At 43.3% G+C, this 16501-nt stretch overlaps 1 protein-coding gene and 1 non-coding gene across 2 annotated transcripts in view; both read right to left on the minus strand.

The window, feature by feature from the left end:
- LOC129715165 (uncharacterized) overlaps positions 1-16495 on the minus strand; it is a 34566-nt gene extending 18071 nt beyond the window's left edge. Inside the window, exon 1 of the mRNA XM_055665035.1 lies at positions 15556-16495. The gene's annotated coding sequence lies outside the window, so the exon portion shown is untranslated. The remainder of the gene's footprint in view (positions 1-15555) is intronic.
- Positions 15919-16103, minus strand: LOC129715167 (U2 spliceosomal RNA). Its single transcript, XR_008726448.1, has one exon. It is a non-coding gene; the product is annotated as a U2 spliceosomal RNA (small nuclear RNA).
- Positions 16496-16501: the final 6 nt, after the last annotated feature.

Genomic DNA, 16501 nt, shown 5'->3' on the forward strand with positions numbered 1-16501 from the left:
ATCTCTTTCCATGTCAGCAAGTTAATATCCAGCTGCATATGAACCATGTGAAAAATGAATAAATAGATGCATGTGGTGCAGTGATTTGTGCAGCACTATAGGCCTGGAGACCAAGAGGAGTTCACCATTGAACGGAGTTTGAACGGGGGGCTTGAGGCCCCCGACCGAGGAAGAACAAAAGGAAGGGACTTGAACTTTATTTCGCCTTCCATCACAGTGAGGAATGTGTAGGAGTCACTTTGGTGAATGTCCGTATTAAAATGTGTTTTTGAGTGCTGTTGCTTTTAATTGTATGACTGACCTGGCCAATGAAATTCCTCGTATATTGCAAAACATACTTGGAAAATAAAATCTGATTATGATTCTGAAAAGCCTTTCCCTTCCATACTCTTTCCTCTCTTTGATCTTTTTGCAGCTGACTGCCTTTCTGTACATGTTGCAAGAGATTGTCGCGGCATCCAGCATCCTCGGAGAATGTAGAATTAAAGGCAGTTTTAAAGATGGTTATTTGCCTCAAAATTGGGTTATTGTATCTCCAGAACCTCCCCAGAGGCTCTGGGAGACACAAGGTTCAAGAGGGAACACAAAAAGCCTAATTAGGAAGAATATTAAGAGTAAGATTTTCAATTAAAATACTGTAATTGATGGAAACTTGCCTTTAAATTGGTTCCTGGATGAAACCCTGATGGTTCTCACATTGTCTCTTTAAATTTACTCTCCTTTTCACACTTGCATTAAAACACACAGCCACCACCATTCACAGTGATACTGCCCGGCAGTCTCATAATTACAGTCTACACAGCTACCTTGACAGCCACACAAAATGATGTAAATAAAAATTGTTTTCCTGTTTAAGAAGTTCAATTGAGAATTATTTGAAATTGTGGGGGTTGATACAAAATACTGTTGACCCACAAATGTGTTGATATGAGACATTCACATTTAAAAAATCCATGTCGCAAAAAAAAGCAAGAAGGTGCCCATGTTATTTGACCAACTTGCCAGATTAATTTAAATATACACAATACACAATACAATTTATTTGTCACTTGAACCTCATAGAGGTTGTTGGAGCCCCCGGCGTGCGCTAGAAAAGTGCCGCAGCCATTTAAGCCACGCCGGGCGATGATGTAAGGCCCCGCTCCAGGTCATCCTCGACCCCCGCTACTCGGGCGGAATAATTTGCCGTTGCGGAAGCCCCGAAAAGCGGTCTCCCAGCAGGGACCCGCAGGCTCCGATATTACTGTCTGCCAGGCCTGCGGTTGGAGCCTCCGAATCTCCGGGGCTCGGGTCACAGCAGCGCATGGGTACATATGTAGGTATGTATGCATTAGTTTTGCTCCTAATTCCCTTTTCAAAATCATTAATATATATGGTAAACAGTTGCAGCCCCAACACCAAGCCTTGTGGCAAAAAAATCCAGAAGATTAGTCAAACATGATTTTCCTTTCATAAATCCATGTTGACTTGGACAGATCCTTTTACTGCTATCCAAATGCCCCATTATTGCATCTTTAATAATTGACTCCAGCATCTTTCACACCACCAAAGTCGGGCTAACTGGTCTGTAATTTTCCGTTTTCTCTCACGCTCCTTTCTTGAAAAGTGGGATAGCATTAACTATCCTCCAATCCACAGGAGCTGATCGTAAATCTATTGATCGTTGGAAAATGATAATATATATAAATATATATGTATGTGTATATATGCATGTATGTGTATATATGCATGTATATGTGTGTATATACGTATGTGTATATATATATATATATGTTTATATATGTGTATATATGTATGCATATAAATGTATCAATATGTATGTGCATTTGTGTATGTGTGTGTATATGTGTGTGTGTATAAATATATATATATGCATATATTTATTATTACTATATAATTATATATATAATTGCCTTTATGGTTTATGTATATCATCTTACAAGACAAATAAATTAATAGTGATGATTTAAATCAAAGTTGCTTCTGATACATGAGAATAAACTATTATCTCTAACTTGCCTCTCACACACAGACACACATTCATATAAATATATTAAATATATATACGTTAAATTTAATTTTTTGCAGTGTGTGTTAAAGCAATACAATGCAAGGGAAACTACACAAAGGAGGGGTCTGTTCCCGCTACAAGATACTTGAGGATCTTTGCTTTGGATCAAAGATTATAGCGGAGCTCTATAATCTTTGCTTTGAATCACAGCGGGTGGAATACCGGAAGTCGAGTGTCGCTGTAACAAATGGCGGCCGTGACGTTCCGTTGCGTACTACACGTCAGCCCATTGAATTTCGAAGGAGTGGTCTATCTTGTCCCTCTACGATCTTTGCCCGCAACTGCGCGCACCCTTTCACATCCTGCCTGCCCTCCCGCTTGCGAGCCAGCCTGGGGGCCTGCAAAGGCCTCCCTTGTCGGCCCCTCGCCAGCCCCGTCGCCGTTTGGTGGCGTTTCTCCCCCCGGCCCGCACGCTCTGCCTCCCCACCCCCATTTTCCTCAAACTTTGCCCTAAATACGTAAAACTGTTGTAATCCCTCCAATCAAACCAGAGGGGTGGTGCTTGCCTGTGGTGACGTCACGGGCACAGGCACAAGGCTGGCTGCCGCAGCAGGAAGGGAGGGAGGGAGAGAGGAAGGAAGGCGGGCTGCACCGACCATTTCTTTGTCACGCCGAGCCCACTCGGCTGCGAACGAGCGACGACGTTTCTTGCGGTCGTGTTTCTCGAGCTGCGGAGGGTTAGGGACCACCTCGCGCGTACCCGTGGGAGCAGGACACTCGGCCCCTCGGGCCCCGTTCCGCCCTTTGTCAAGAGCGCGGCCCACTGTAAGGTCCGTGTACAGAAACTGTCAAAGACGCAGCCATTCCATCATGGCTGATCTATCCCGTACTAATCGAGAATCAATCTATCTATATCTGCCTTAAAAATATCCATTAACTTCTGCGGCAAATAATTCCACAGTTTCACCGTCCTCTAAAGAAATTCTTCCTCATCTCCTTCCTGAAGGAACGTCCTTTAATTCAGAGGTAATGGCCTCTCGTCCTAGGTTCTCCCACTAATGGAAACGTCCTCTCCACATCCACTCTATCCAAACTTTTCACTATTCGCTAAATTGCAATGAGATACCCCCTCGTCCTTCTAATCTCCAGAGAGTACAGGCGCAGTGCCGTCAAACATTCCTCTGAGAAGAAAACGATCTGTTAACGGTCACTGTTAAGCACTTGTTAAATGTCACTATTATCACCATATTAACACGATGTGAGGGAGAGAGAGACGAGGGCGGGCTGTTGCCTGTGGGTGTGTGAGTGGATGTGTGCGGATGTGGGTGTGTGAGTGAGTGGGTGTGTGTGAGTGGGTGGGTGAGTGTGTGGGTGGGTGTGTGTCTATGTGAGTGTGTCTGAGTGTGTATTAGTGGGAGGATGAACTTTGTAAATGCAGTTAAAACCATTAGATCTGTTGAACTTTTTAACTGAGTATAGACTTGGTGATAGACAAAAGTGCTGGAGAAACTCAGCGGGTGCAGCAGCATCTATGGAGCGAAGGAAATAGGCAATGTTTCGTGCCAAAACCCTTCTTCAGACTTGGTGACCTGTTTCCAAATGTTTGAGTTGGCTAAAGAATACTATTAACAATTCCAGCAACAGTAGCTTCTGCAGAGAGATCATTTAGCAAACTCAAGCTGATTAAGAATTATTTAAGGTACAATGTCTCAGGAAGGTCTTGTGGATTTGGCCAGGCTAAGTGTTGAATCAAACATTGCCAGAACAATACATTTTCATGCTGTGATTCGAAATTTTTCACAAAAAATGTCAGGAAAGCTCTTTATTTAAAGTAAATACTAAGCTTATCTACCTTCTTTTACTTTTCACTAGTAATTATGTCGTCTGATGATCTGATCTGAATTGAAATATAAAAGGATGTTTCAATGTGAATTCTTTCTCCTTATCTGTATTGTAGCATAAACAAAGATGTTCAAAACAAATGAGCTTTCTGATCTTTTTTATTTTATTTATATTTACTTATATTTATCATGGAGGGAGTATAGGAGCATAAGGCCTCAAATGCAGAAAATCAACAGAGCGCTCCATTCCACCCCTCTCTCATCTTCCATACCCCTTTTTCCTTACAGGCTACAGCTCATGGCATAAAACCCGTAGTAGATAAAAACAGGATGACTAATGGAGAAGGGTAGGGGGCCTGAAAGAAACTTTGTACCCACTGATAAAATTCCCCTGAGGCCCTGCGTATATCGTGTGTTTTGTGAACCTTGTCTTCCAAGACGCGCACGTATAGTGAAGCATTTCTCAAGTTCGGCTTCACAAGCATTGTTCAAAAATCCATGGTCAATGTGTTGTCTGTGCCAAGGTTTTGAGCCATGAGTGCATGAAGCCCAGCAAACTGAAGATCCATTTTGGAGTCTTGTCACAGTGACCTGGCGGGGAAGGGTGTGGACTATTTCAAACTAAAAGAAGCCGTACTCAAGGGTTCCCGCATCGATTCGACGGCTCACTGCGCTCATCAAAATGAAGCAACGGTGGAGGCTTCATACCGGATTGCTTATCGAATCGCACAGACTACGAAACCTCACAGCATCGGTGAAGAGCTTATCAAGCCATGCCTTCACGAAGCAGCAATGTTGGTGCTGGGGGAACAGCAGTCAAACAAGTTCAGGCAGATTTCTCTTTTGAATGACAGTCAAAAGTCGAATCTGGGATATGAGTAATATTCTGCTGCAAGTAGTGTTCACTGTGAAGAGCAGTCCAGTGTATTCCCTGCAACTGGACGAGTCAACAGATGTTACCTCATGTTCCCAACTGCCAGTCTACATTCGTTACCTCGATGGAGAAGCCATGAAGGAAGAGTACATGTTCTCAGAGCCATTGGCCACTACCACTCGGGAAGAAGTGCTTTCAGATGTGGTGAAGATTGTGAACCACATCTGAGGGAGCGCAACAAATTCAAGAATCTTCAAAGTCATGTGTGAAGAAATGGGCACCGATTTCACTGTTCTGATATTTCACACAGAGGTGCGCTGGCTTTTGCATGGTAAATTTCTCAATCGTGTGATTCACAAGAGGAAATAGCGCTGTTCTTGGAGAGAGGGTGTACCGAGAAGGAGAATCAGCTTCATGAAAAGATGCAGGATGAACTGTTCTTGATGAAGGTTGCTTACTTGGCTGACTTCTTCGCCGAGGTGAATTCCTTGAACCTGTCACTTCAAGGAAACCTCCCAATGCTCGTGACAAAGTGGCAGCGTTCAGGAGGAAGATTTATCTTTATCAGAGAAGAGCCCAGGACGGTGACACAACTACCTTCCCTGAGATGACGGCTCTCCTGGTTGCTACGCCAGATGCTGAATGCCACTTCCACGAAGAGATCTCAATCCACATTCTGGCAATTAGTGAATCCATCGAAAGTTACTTCCCCAGACTGGACGACCGCTCTCGTGATGTGTGGATTATCCGACCCTTGTCCATTGAAGACGGTGCCATCAGCGATACTGACGTGACTGCGAAGGTTGAATTTTACCAAATTTGTGAAGATGTGCAGCTCAAGAGTGGCTTCATGGAACAAGAGCTTGCCACGTCTAGGCTAAAAGTGAAAGACTGTCCTGTTCTTTCGAAGAAGGCCTTGATCCTATTGGTCCAGTCCCCTTCAACCTATCGCTGTGAGGCTGGATTCTCAACCATGGTAACTCTGAAATCAAAGGTATGCAATAGGCTTGTGATCGATGCTGACATGAGGTGCTGCCTGTCGAGCATTCGATTGATTGCCTGACGGCTGTGAAGCAATCTCAGCCATCCCATTCATTGAGCATTGGCAGACATGTTTTAATAAATCGGGCTGTTTTTTTTTTCAATTTTGACCTCGAATTGGAGAATCCAATGCTCACACCACCGTTGGGTTGGGTTGTGTTGGGGTGGGTCCTGATCTCATGGGGCGAGCAGAAATTGAAGGGTTTCAAAAAAGAGTGAATCCTGTGAGGTGAGGCGAGGCCTGCCTGCCTGTGTCTCATAAATACATGCAAAGCAGTTAGATTTAACCCAAAGAGCTAAATCTAACTCTCTTGAAAACATCCAGTGAATTGGCCTCCACTGCCTACTGTAGCAGAGAAGTCCACTGATTCACAACTCTCTGGGTGAAAAAGTTTTTCCTCATCTCAGTCCTAACGGGCCAACCACTTATTTTTATACTGTGACCCCTGGTTCTGGACGCCCCTATCACGGGAAATATATGTTTCTATATATGTTTCTATAAGATCCCCTCTCATCCTTCTAAATTCAAGCCCAGATGACCCATTATTTTATCATATGTCAGTCCCGCCATCCCGGGAATTAACCTGGTGAACCTACGCTGCACTCCCTCAATAGCAATAATATCCTTCCTCAAATTAGGAGACCAAAACTGCACACGATACTCCAGGTGCATCCACAAATATGTGGTTGTCGCGTTGTGACACACGGGTAGCGTGTGGGTAGCGCGGGACGGGCGCATGGACAGGCGTGGAGTTGCACGTGGTCTCGCGCGGCGCTCCAGGATTTCGTACTGCATAAAATCCGTTTCCAGCACCAATACATAACAGGAAATCATGCTTGAAATTTTCTTCTGGAATAATCTTCTGGAATTTTTTGAGGCAGTGGAATGGATAAGGAAGAGCCAGTGGATGTTGTAATTCTGCACTTTCAAAAAGCCTTTGACAAGAGATTGTGCAAAATTCGAGCACGTGGTATTGGAGGTAGGGTATGGACATGGATAAAGAACTGGTTGGCAGACAGGAAGCAAAGAGTAGGAATTAACGGGTCCTCTTCTGAATGGCAGGAACTGAGGGATTGTTTCATTTGCTTGTGTGCATGTATAAAATCAACATCTTTGCACTATTTCTGTTGGTCTTGGCAAGAAGTGAGCATGTAAATCCTCCTTACATTCCTTGTTCGTTTTACTAGCCAGCTTAGCTCTTGTCCTGGCACCAGAGTGCTAGATCAGCCACCTCCTCCCGGTAGGCCTTCTCATCGTTGTCTGAGATCAGGCCCACCACCACAGTGTCTTCAGCAAACTTAATTATTGAGTTGGAGCTGAACCTAGCCACACAGTCATGTGTGTACAAGGAGTACAATAGGGGGCTGAGGACGCAACCCTGGGGCGATCCTGTGCTCAGGGTGAGGGGTGAGGGACTTCGATGTATTCCCACCCATCTTGATTACCTGGGGCCTGGCGGTGAGAAAGTCCAGGGCCCGGGCACACAGGGAGGGTGTTGAGCCCTAATTCCAGTAGCTTCCCGACCAGTCTGGTGGGGACTATCGTGTTGAAGGCTGAACTGAAGTCTATGAACAGTATCCTCACATAGCCCCCCTTCTGGCTGTCAGGATGAGAGAGAGCGATGTGCAAAACCTGGGAGACCGCATCGTCCGTGGATCTGTTCGGACGGTATGCGAACTGCAATGGGTCCATGAGTACAGGCCCAGTGCCGTCAAAGATTCCTCTGAGACGATCTGTTAACGATCACTGTTAAGCGCTTGTTAAATGTCACTATTATCACCATATTAACACGATGTGAGGGAGAGAGAGACGAGGGCGGGCTGTTGCCTTTTGACCTCACATTAGAGAATCCAATGCTCACACCATCTTTGCGTTGGGGTGGGTCCTGATCGCTTGGGGCGAGCACAAATCGAAAGGTTTCAAAAAGGAGTGAACCCTGTGAGGTGAGGCCTGCCAGCCTGCGTCTCACAAACACAGGCAAGGCAGCCCCTCCAAGGGAAGCACAGCCACTGAGCCATTGTAATGACACAGAGAAAAAAAGCAAACAAACAAAAAGGTGTGAACGGCTCCGTCTCATCTCCTTCAGTTGCAAATTCTGGCAAACACAACACCCCCACCGTGGCTTTCAGCATTCCTTGCAACTGGGATGGTTTTCTCTCGCCCCCTAGGAACAGGGATTGTTTCATTTGCTTGTGTGCATGTATAAAATCGACATCTTTGCGCAATTTCTGTTGGTCTTGGTAAGAAGTGAGCATGTAAAGCCTCCTTACATTCCTTGTTCGTTTTACTAGCCGGCTTAGCTGGCTGCAGCAATGCCCTTAGGGTGTGATAACCCTTGCTTCCTATGGAACAATGCTCTTTGCTTCTCTTCTGTAGTGATATCATTTGAAGTGAACCAAGCCTCTAAGACTTTGGTCCATTCCTCAAAGTATAACCAGATTCTAACTGGGGCACATTCCCTACTATTAGATTAGCCATGGTTACACTGTTGCTACTCAGGCACACAACGTGCCGTCCTCTGGCACAATGTTCTCTGCAATGGACTTAATTCCTTTTAGGCTGTGGGCCGAGGAGCTTTATTCCGCAGTTTCGTGACCCAAGTCACCAAACCGCATGAAATTTTCACATATTGTGTAAAAAAAATTATATAAATCACCCCTGAAACTCGATATGAAGAAGACTTGCACATTTTTATTAAATTAGAGAAAAAAACGGAAAAATTGCGGGTATTTTTTAGTCCAATCAAAGCACGTTTAACATTGAGTTGTCTGCCAGTTGGCCAATCACGCGCTTTGTTTCAGGCTAGCACACAAAATGGCTGAGGGGGCTCCACAGATGCCTGTTTTACTGGAGATTCCGATTTGTTGTTCTGTGGAAACTTGCAGCAGGTAATTGTATTTAGTGGGAAAAGCATTAAAAAGGCTGAAGAAAGTGCTGCTAAGTTGATGGAAGTGTTGAAAGTGATGGAAGTCTTGAAAGCAAAGTCCCTGTTGAGGTCCTGGAACACAATGATTAAGAGCCAGGAACCAACTCTAACTAAAAGGTAAGATCTAAAGTCTGAATTTATGAAAATCTATCTGTATGGAGTTTAATTAATTTAATTGCACCCTTTTATAATGTGAATAAATTCATTCATTCACTTACTTCATTCATGAAGTTGAGGGCCTAAACTATATGTGTCCATAACAATCAATTAAATATTGTCACTAATGCCAGCCTGTTGTACAGTAATAAGTCTTTAACAGCTAATCTCGGAGCTGCCTGCGAAAACGTACCGGGAAAAAGTGCTCCGATCGCGGGACATAGGTACTCGCGGTAAAGTGAAGCCGCGGTCTCAATTAATAAGCGGCCGATTCGCGAACGCGGAGCCGTGGATCATCTCCGCGGGCGGGTGTGGGAGGCTGTACATAGTGCCGTCTATAGCGGCCGTTATCAGACCCCGACAACGGGAAAAAAACGGAATGGAATTCCACTGCAATGGAAGCCTATAAATAGCGATCGATATCCCTCCGTTTTTTTCCCGTTGTCGGGGTCTTAACAGTTGGTGTGGTTGTATTTTTCCAAAATTTAAGTATCAATTTCTTTCCAATTATTAACCCATAATTAAAAAAAACATTTTGATCTTTATTTAAATTGGTATCTTCTCCTATTATTCCAAATATAATCCATTCCGTTTTAGGTTCTATTCTTGACTTGAAAATCTTTGTAAATATATCAAATATATCACTCCAAAATTTATTCAACTTTGTACATCCAGCAAATGAGTGTGTTATATTAGCGTTTTGAAACAAACATTTATCGCATCTGGGAGAGACGTTTGGATAAAATTTATTCAACCTCGTTTTTGAATAATATAGTCTATGTAATAATTGGAATTGAATTAAATTATGTCTTGCATTAATAGAACAGTTATGTGTATTCATCAAATACTTTTCCCATCTATCCTTCGAGATCTTTATCATTAACTCTTGTTCCCAATCTTCCCTTAATGCTTCTGTTGAGGGTGATTCTCTATTTAATATATTATTATAAAAGTATGATATTAATTTTTGTGAATCAGCCTTAATATTCATTGCTTCTTCTAAAGGATCTAAAAATATAGTTTGAAATCTATGTGTATATTTCTTCATAAAGTCACATACCTGTATATATTTAAAATATTGATTATCCTTCAATTTAAATTTAAATTTTAATTGTTGAAATGATAACAGTTTGCCCACTTCATACATGTCCCCTACTTTCCTAATCCCCAGTCTATCCCATTGTTGATATGTGTTGTCAATGAGAGAAGGTTTGAATGCGGGGTTGTTCAATAGTGGAGTTAGTACTGATAAATTATTTAATTTCAAGGATACTTTTATTTGTTTCCAAATTCTTATTATATTGTGAATAATTGGGTTCTTCTTATATATTATACTATTCAATTTTATCGGTGAGAGCAGGATCGTTCCTATATCGTGCGGATAGCACTCCTCTTTCTCCATTCTTATCCACTCCAACTGCTGAGTGGAACTATCCAGCCAGTATATTATGTTCTTAATATGCACTGCCCAGTAGTAATATATAAAGTTAGGTAATGATAAACCCCCAACTTCTTTAGATTTGCACAAATGCTTTCGTTGAATTCTATGTGTTCTGTAGTCCCATATAAAATTAGTGATAGTGGAATCTAATTTTTTGAAAAAATATTTTGGAATATATATTGAGATCGCTTGAAACAAATATATTAATTGTGGTAAGAAAGTCATTTTTATAGCGTTAATTCTACCTATCAATGAGAGTGGAAGCGTTTTCCAAAATTTAATCGTATCATTCAGTTTATTTAATAGTGGTATAAAATTGGCACTAAATAATGATTTGTGTCTTCTCGTAATTTGAATACCCAGGTACTTGAATTTTTCTGTTGCAATTTTGAAGGGGAATTTTAGTAAGTGTCTCGAATCCTGTGGATTTAAAGACATAATTTCGCTTTTATTCCAATTTATTCTATATCCTGAAAAAGAGCCGAATTCCTCAATTAGTGTTAATAAGGTGGGTATACTCGTTTGTGTATTAGTAATATATAAAAGGATATCATCAGCGTATAATGACATTTTATTCTTTGAGTCCTTACTGTTATATCCGTGAATATTCGGGTGAATTCTAATCTTTTCGGCCAGCGGTTCTATCATAAGGGCAAATAGCAATGGTGATAAGGCACACCCTTGCCTATTACCCCTTGATAAGTAAAATTTTGGAGATAGCGTATTGTTAGTTAATATTCTTGCCGTAGGTCTATCATAAAGTAGTTTAATCCATCTAATAAAATTCTCTCCCATATTAAATTTTTGGAGTACCTTGTATAAATACTGCCATTCTACTTGATCAAATGCCTTCTCTGCATCCAACGTGACCACTGAGATATCTTCATTGTCCTTCTTATGAGAGTACATTACATTAAAAAGCCTTCTCAAATTATTAAATGATTGTCTTTTGGGTATAAATCCCGTTTGATCCGTATTTATTAAATTGTTAATATAATTATTTAGCCTTCTAGCTAGAATCTTTGCTAAAATTTTCTGATCCGTATTTAGAAGTGATATAGCTCTATAAGAACCAGGCTCATCTAAATCTTTATCTTTTTTTGGTATAAGCGTTATTGTTGCTTCTGCTAGGGTTTCTGGTAGTTTATTTTCAGTAAAAGCCTGCGTGTATAAGTTAAATAATCTTGGTACAATTGACTCCTGAAATCTTTTATAAAATTCATTACTAAAGCCATCTGGTCCTGGGGTCTTCCCATTTTTCAATGAGTTTATTATTTGTTTTATTTCTTCACTAGTAATCCGTGCTCCTAATTGCTCTTGTTCTAAACTATCCAATTTTGGGAGCTTGCAATTATCTAAAAAATTTGTAATTTTACTTACATCTGTCTTTATTTTGGATGTGTATAAATTATGATAAAATTGGGCAAACCTCTTATTAATATCCTTAGGCAATGTTAGAAACTCACCCTTGTCCGATGCGGATTTTTTTTGTAATAGTTTTTTTTTTCCTTTTCCTCGTTGCTTCAGTTGCCTCGCAAGCAGTTTATGTGGCTTATCCCCAAATTCGAAGTGAGCTTGTTTTGTAATTTGGAATAATCTTATTACTCTAGCCGATAATATTCTATTGACTTTATATTTCAGTAAAGTTATCTTATTATGTTTATTTATGGTTGGGTCAGTTGCATTGTCCAGTTCTAGTAATTTTATCTTCTGTTCTATCCGCTGAAGTTCTCTTTTATTTTCCTTATTTTGAAAACTTTGGAAGAGATCTATGACACCGCGAATATATGCCTTGAAGGTTTCCCATAATAGCGGTGCAGAAATACCCGGTGTGTCATTTCTTTCGAAAAAAAGTTTTGTTTGTTCTTTTATATACTCATAACCCTGCGGGTTATTTAATATGTGTGCATTGAACCTCCAAAAAGGCTTTATACTCGGCATTCCCTCAATTTTAAGTATAAAAGTCAATGGTGAGTGATCAGAAATAATACTATTATGATATGAAGGTTTATTCGTATACGGGATCAATTTTGTGTCCAGTAAGAAATAGTCAATTCGCGAATAAGTTTTGTGAACTGATGAATAAAATGAGTATTCCCTACCACTTGGATTTGCTATTCTCCAAACATCAGCTATATTATTATTTTTTATATGTATTTAAAAATTCACAGGTCTTGGATCATCTCCGCGGGCGGGTGTGGGAGGCTGTACATAGTGCCGTCTATAGCGGCCGTTATCAGACCCCGACAACGGGAAAAAAACGGAATGGAATTCCACTGCAATGGAAGCCTATAAATAGCGATCGATATCCCTCCGTTTTTTTCCCGTTGTCGGGGTCTGATAACGAGTTTCAGGGGTGATTTATATAATTTTGTTTACACAATATGTGAAAATTTCATGTAGTTTGGTGACTTGGCTCACAAAATCCTTTTTCTAGACACATTTTTGATGCTCGGCCCACAACCTATTTCCAAAAATCACTGAGCAGTTATCCAGTAAATTTACTACTAATAATCCTCTTATACTAATCGATTTATACTAATATACCATTGGTGGCGGTTCGGCCGTGGGCTGCACGGCACTGGACACTCACTCGACGTCGGTGGCGATTACTGGACTTGGCCGTGGGCTGCACGGCACTGGAAAGCGTTTAAATTAAGCAACCGCCGTCATTGTTCTGCTTGCTGGGATTCTAGTTTCTAGCTTCTAGCTGCGCTGCCCCGCTACAGCACTGCTTGTTGCCTGGCCATCGTGCGTTACCGTTCCAACTTTTTGCCTGCCAAATACATACTTGTCTTTAACTATCTGTTTGATCTTGAGAAAAGCCTCAAAATGATCGCAATTCTGTTCCTGCTAACGGAATTTACACCCTCGTCTCCAAATTGTTATGTATTGGTGCTGGAAACTGACTTAAATACATAACAATTTGGAGACGAGGGTGTAAATTGTTATGTATTGGTGCTGGAAACTGACTTAAATAAGACTCGGAACACACAGGTATTTAACAAGCTTCTTGTATTGAAATTGCCATCTTGAGTCTCTCTGCACATGCGTACAATTGCACAAGACATTCCAATATGCTAATCATATTCTCATACACAACATTTCCCCATCATAAATCCATGCTGACATCTCCACTGGGCACAGGAACACAGGTTCCGTAGCCCGACCAGGGATTGCATTTCTTCCCCTCTCCTTTCCTTAGCCTAGCTTTCCAATTAAGTCCTGAAGACTTCTTGCAAACACGTGAGAGGCTTTGAAAAGTTGCTCACCTGGCCTTGCCTTTCCCCTTCACCAGCCAGCCAGCCATCCAGCTGCTTGCTGCCTCTCCTCCTCAGCCTTAAACCTGACTCGTGACAAATCCTTAAAGGCCTTGTCATTACCTCTGGTGCCACCGAAGCCGAAGGGAGGAATGTGCACACATTCTCGCTGTCCGAGCACGACGTGAGGAGGGCTCTGACACGGGTGAACACGAGAAAAGCTGCAGGCTCCGATGACATCTCGGGGCGAGTACTCAAGTCCTGTGCTACGCAGCTAGCTCCAGTGCTCACTACATTATTCAACCTCTCCCTGGACAAGTCCGTGGTCCCTGCCTGCTTCAAAAAATCCATCATTGTACCGGTACCAAAAAATGCCTCCCCAGCCTGTCTGAATGACTACCGTCCGGTGGCCCTTACCTCGGTAGTCATGAAATGCTTTGAGAGGCTGGTGAAGAATCATATCTGCGCCTTCCTCCCTCGGAACATGGACCCATTGCAGTTCGCATACCGTCCGAACAGGTCCACGGACGATGCGGTCTCCCAGGTCTTGCACACCGCTCTCTCCCATCTGGACAGCCAGAAGGGGGGCTACGTGAGGATGCTGTTCATAGACTACAGTTCAGCCTTCAACACGATAGTCCCCACCAGACTGGCCGGGAAGCTAATGGAATTGGGGCTCAACACCTCCCTGTGTGCCTGGGTCCTGGACTTTCTCACCGCCAGGCCCCAGGTAGTCAAGATGGGAGGGAATACATCGGAGTCCCTCACCCTGAGCACAGGATCGCCCCAGGGTTGCGTCCTCAGCCCCCTATTGTACTCCCTGTACACACATGACTGTGTGGCTAGGTTCAGCTCCAACTGAATAATTAAGTTTGCTGATGACACTGTGGTGGTGGGCCTGATCTCAGACAACGACGAGAAGGCCTACCGGGAGGAGGTGGCTGATCTAGCACTCTGGTGCCAGGATAACAGCCTCCTCTTGAACATCAAAAAAACGAAGGAGCTGATCATGGACTTTAGGAGGGCACATCATCCGAGGACGTACACTCCATTGAGGATAAATGGGGATCCTGTGGATAGGGTGAACTGTTTTAAATATCTGGGAGTCCACATCTCTGAGGATATGACATGGGCATCACACGCCTCAGCACTCGTGAGTAAGGCAAGGCAGCGCCTTTACCACCTCAGGCAATTGAGGAAATTCAGAGTGTCTCCGAGGATCCTCCAGTGCTTCTACGCAGCGCCGGTGGAAAGCATCTTGTCCGGGAACATTACCATCTGGTTTGGGAATTGCTCTGCCAAGGACAAGAAGGCTCTGCAGAGAGTAGTGCGTTCGGCCGAACGCACTATGGGAACTTCACTCACCCCCCTGCAGGAACTATACAACAGGAGGTGCAACTCCAGAGCAAACAAAATCATGGGAGACCCCTTCCACCCCTGCAACGGACTGTTCCAGCTGCTACGGTCAGGCAAACGCCTCCGTTGCCTGCGGTGAGAACAGAGAGGTTGAGAAGGAGTTTCTTCCCAGAGACAATTCGGACTGTAAACGCCTATCTCACCAGGGACTATCTCTACAGAACGTTTTTCCTTCCACTATTTATTATGTAAAAGAATATGTGTGTTATGATTGTGTTTATAATTTGTTTGGTTGTTTTGTTGTTTGTCTTTTGCACAAAAGTCTGCGAGCATTGCCACTTTCATTTCACTGCACATCTCGTACGTGTATGTGACAAATAAACTTGACTTGACTTGACCCACGCACCCTCCGACCCATCCAGGCACACTAGCGACAGACAGACAGACAGACAGACAGACAGAGGCCTTGCCAATACACAGCCGACAGCGCAGTGCGCCGGCCGCCCTCCAGACCACGCTCCCAGAACGTGCGGTCAGGGCTTCTGTCGGGGGGACGGGTCCGCCACATTGACCAAACCATGGCTGGCCCTCCGGCTGCTCAATGGTGCTAAATTCACCCCTGCCCCCGTCAGAGTCAGTGAGTCCTACCTTAGCGGTGTGGTACTCGCTGTGGTTGACGTGCAGCTCAGTCTCATCTCTTCAGACCAACATCACCCCGATTGTGGCGACTTGATTGGCAGAGCCGACAATTGTGACTTTGAAGAATTTGCTGAAGATTTTTTTCTCCTTCAGGAAGTTTGGGTTGAAATGCGTCCTCTTTTTCCCTTGAAAGTATCCACTGGTGAAATAAAGGAAGGTTGACTTGAGCATTTGACTTGAGCAGTCCGTCAACACAGACACGCACGCACACAGACGCAGAGTGAGAGAGGGCAGCAGGCAGACACGCAGCTTTTGAGCAAGTGTGAGGAGGAATTTTTGTCTTTTCTTTTGAACTTTGAAAATCTCCCAAAAGGGAAGTGCACCGTTCCCAGAGGCACTGCAATACTGGGTCGATGCGTGGAGTGGACGGAGCAAGCCCCTATTCCATCTCCCTGTTCCAAAAATCAATTTAATATATGGTCCCTAGATAAGGGACGTATCAGATATTAAACTGATAAGAACAGATTTTTTTTTTTTTTAAATTTCAAAATAGACTTTATTCATTGATAAATATATACAATTCCTGAACCATTCAAACAAACAAAATTCATCCGACATTTTCGGAGACTATACAAGTTTTTTCAGTACAATTTTTTTACATTTTTCAAATTTCACCAAACAGTCCCCCACCCGTGCCACTCTGTGGCCCCCTGGCGTGGGATACCTTCCCTTAATTTAATTTGAGGGGCGTCTCCACCATACCGTGCCCCCCATGTCCAGCAGCGGAAGGACCCTAGACTGTGGTCCTCCCCCACCGAGCCTTGGCGTTGGCTGCACCAAGCTTCAGCGAGTCCCTTAGCACGTACTCCTGCAGTCTGCAGTGGGCCAGTCGGCAACATTCCCTGACGGACATCTCGCTCTGCTGGGTGGTGAGCAACGCTCGGGCAGACCAAAG

This window comes from Leucoraja erinacea, unplaced genomic scaffold, assembly GCF_028641065.1.
Source record: "Leucoraja erinacea ecotype New England unplaced genomic scaffold, Leri_hhj_1 Leri_1047S, whole genome shotgun sequence".
Taxonomy (NCBI): Eukaryota; Metazoa; Chordata; class Chondrichthyes; order Rajiformes; family Rajidae; genus Leucoraja; species Leucoraja erinaceus.